A 4,050-nucleotide genomic window follows, 5' to 3' on the forward strand; every position below is an offset into this window, starting at 1 on the left:
CATCCATGGGACAATACACACTCTGAGTGATAAAAGTCATCTCATTAATTACAAAATGCTTCGACTCCATTCCTAGTCAGTCGTCGTGTATCGCAGTGAAAGGTGGCCATGCAAAGGTACACCACCTGTAGGATAAGATGTTATTGTGAAATGGCATGTGGAGACCGTCCATGAGAGTGGCATTGGGGGGTAGCACTGAAGGCGAAGGGACCATGCAAGACCTGCTTGCGCAAATGTATTGTTTAGGCAAGGGGTGATCAGCAAATTCGAATTTCGTCAAAAATTTGACGTTATTTGCCCTCCAGAAGAGTGTGCTCTTTAAAAAGACAATCTTGGTCACTGTGCCCCATTTATAATGCCATTAATAAAAAAGGCTTCAATCAATCTGTTTACGCTTACCAAAGGAATAATGGAAGAAAAAGGACACTGAATTGATTGCAATACCACCACACAGGTGGTCGCAGCATTGAATTGAGGGAAGGTTAGAAGTCTGCAGGCAGGATTGAATGTAGCCTGGTGGGCCATGGTAATGAAGTCAAATGACAACGAAGTCTCTGCGATTGCTGCATAAAATTTACGCTAGAGTCAATACGTGGGAACTAATCGCAATTACGAAATGAACGAAATGTTGATTGCATTTAACAAAGGTCGAGCTGATTAATTCTTAGTGCTCTGTGATTTTATTGTTGCATGGAATTCAAGCAGTATGCTACTTTAATTCTTCAAATGATAAGATGGACATCAGCCCATGCTAGCAGCTTTCCAGAACTTATGCATATTAGTGATGTGTGACATCCAGTACTGCTTTGGGTTATTATGACTTAAAGGAAGATTGAAAACGTTCACTTTTACAAAGACCGAAGTGCACAGCACAATTGCTTACAAATAATGAGAACAATCCCAGGGATATACCCAAATGCCAACTTAGTAAAAATTTAGGAGCATGCAGTATGCAAAAAATGTCGCAAGAAATGCTTGAAGTATTTGAATAAGGTTTTAATAGGCTCTTACGAAAAATGAAAGTATTTGGTTAAATTAATTTTTACTGGCATGCTTTTTGCTTGTATTAGGCCTACAAATATAAATAAGAACGCATTAAAGTTAGGGTATTAGCAATAAAAGTAATTTGCGCAAAACTTATATTGTTAATTTTTTCCAAGTCAAATAACCTGTGGACGTTTTAAGCGGCACATATGAAGGTTTGGACCTTGGTGATGCCGTGGTTAGTGAACTTTGGTTGTGCGTTCTATTCATGGGCCTAGAGAGCAAAGTAATACTTGGGAATTTTTAATTATATGCTTTTTTTGAAGTATACAGTGGCATGCGAGCTTAGATAGCAATTATTGTGGTTTGTTGGGCTCATAGTTTTACAATGCACAGGTTTGAATAATTGAATGCTGATACAAAGTGCGTTTGTTTAGCTACTCTGTTGCTTTTTTCTCACGGCGAGACGGTGTCTGCTGATCCCAGTGTTTCCAGTCGCTTTGAAGTTGTGACGAGGGAGAAGGAGTTGCACTTTTTACTTATTCATTGCCGGCGCTTCAATCACGAGCAAGAATACGCCTGTTGAAACGATAGGCTCACCACTTGAGGGCATTTTAACGGTTCTAGCCGAATCGGAAGCAAACTTGCAGCCTAGTCTCTTATGCTAAAGTATGAACATATATATCGAGTTTGTGGGGGGAGGCGAATGCCCTAGGTGGGACTCCAGAAGTTAAAAATCCGTTTCCTCATCGCCTTTTTTATGGGGCAATATCGCAGCGAATTCCTTATAGTTAATTTTCTTCATTTTTTCGTTTTTTTTGAATATTAGCAAAGTTTTTATAGGCAACTAGTATTCCCTAATTTTTCAGAATTCCGTCTCCTTGTCAAAAGTGGAGGTGGATGGACAGCTATTATGAGCATCAATCCAAACATTGATTGTCCTTGTCTTTCCAATTATATTATGAGAAACTCTTGTTTTTTTTCCAAAATTTGTAGAAACGAGTCGGAATTCATGAGAAGTGAGGAAGATAGAGACGAAGGTGAGTCGAATGGATCAGGGTCGAATTCTATCACTCTCGACAGCGTGACCACTGTGAATGCTGAAAGGATAAGATGTTATTGTGAAATGGCATGTGGAGACCGTCCATGAGAGTGGCATTGGGGGGTAGCACTGAAGGCGAAGGGACCATGCAAGACCTGCTTGCGCAAATGTATTGTTTAGGCAAGGGGTGATCAGCAAATTCGAATTTCGTCAAAAATTTGACGTTATTTGCCCTCCAGAAGAGTGTGCTCTTTAAAAAGACAATCTTGGTCACTGTGCCCCATTTATAATGCCATTAATAAAAAAGGCTTCAATCAATCTGTTTACGCTTACCAAAGGAATAATGGAAGAAAAAGGACACTGAATTGATTGCAATACCACCACACAGGTGGTCGCAGCATTGAATTGAGGGAAGGTTAGAAGTCTGCAGGCAGGATTGAATGTAGCCTGGTGGGCCATGGTAATGAAGTCAAATGACAACGAAGTCTCTGCGATTGCTGCATAAAATTTACGCTAGAGTCAATACGTGGGAACTAATCGCAATTACGAAATGAACGAAATGTTGATTGCATTTAACAAAGGTCGAGCTGATTAATTCTTAGTGCTCTGTGATTTTATTGTTGCATGGAATTCAAGCAGTATGCTACTTTAATTCTTCAAATGATAAGATGGACATCAGCCCATGCTAGCAGCTTTCCAGAACTTATGCATATTAGTGATGTGTGACATCCAGTACTGCTTTGGGTTATTATGACTTAAAGGAAGATTGAAAACGTTCACTTTTACAAAGACCGAAGTGCACAGCACAATTGCTTACAAATAATGAGAACAATCCCAGGGATATACCCAAATGCCAACTTAGTAAAAATTTAGGAGCATGCAGTATGCAAAAAATGTCGCAAGAAATGCTTGAAGTATTTGAATAAGGTTTTAATAGGCTCTTACGAAAAATGAAAGTATTTGGTTAAATTAATTTTTACTGGCATGCTTTTTGCTTGTATTAGGCCTACAAATATAAATAAGAACGCATTAAAGTTAGGGTATTAGCAATAAAAGTAATTTGCGCAAAACTTATATTGTTAATTTTTTCCAAGTCAAATAACCTGTGGACGTTTTAAGCGGCACATATGAAGGTTTGGACCTTGGTGATGCCGTGGTTAGTGAACTTTGGTTGTGCGTTCTATTCATGGGCCTAGAGAGCAAAGTAATACTTGGGAATTTTTAATTATATGCTTTTTTTGAAGTATACAGTGGCATGCGAGCTTAGATAGCAATTATTGTGGTTTGTTGGGCTCATAGTTTTACAATGCACAGGTTTGAATAATTGAATGCTGATACAAAGTGCGTTTGTTTAGCTACTCTGTTGCTTTTTTCTCACGGCGAGACGGTGTCTGCTGATCCCAGTGTTTCCAGTCGCTTTGAAGTTGTGACGAGGGAGAAGGAGTTGCACTTTTTACTTATTCATTGCCGGCGCTTCAATCACGAGCAAGAATACGCCTGTTGAAACGATAGGCTCACCACTTGAGGGCATTTTAACGGTTCTAGCCGAATCGGAAGCAAACTTGCAGCCTAGTCTCTTATGCTAAAGTATGAACATATATATCGAGTTTGTGGGGGGAGGCGAATGCCCTAGGTGGGACTCCAGAAGTTAAAAATCCGTTTCCTCATCGCCTTTTTTATGGGGCAATATCGCAGCGAATTCCTTATAGTTAATTTTCTTCATTTTTTCGTTTTTTTTGAATATTAGCAAAGTTTTTATAGGCAACTAGTATTCCCTAATTTTTCAGAATTCCGTCTCCTTGTCAAAAGTGGAGGTGGATGGACAGCTATTATGAGCATCAATCCAAACATTGATTGTCCTTGTCTTTCCAATTATATTATGAGAAACTCTTGTTTTTTTTCCAAAATTTGTAGAAACGAGTCGGAATTCATGAGAAGTGAGGAAGATAGAGACGAAGGTGAGTCGAATGGATCAGGGTCGAATTCTATCACTCTCGACAGCGTGACCACTGTGAATGCTGAAA

The sequence above is a fragment of the Echinococcus granulosus genome (assembly GCF_000524195.1).
Source record: "Echinococcus granulosus chromosome Unknown EG_S00277, whole genome shotgun sequence".
Lineage (NCBI taxonomy): Eukaryota > Metazoa > Platyhelminthes > Cestoda > Cyclophyllidea > Taeniidae > Echinococcus > Echinococcus granulosus.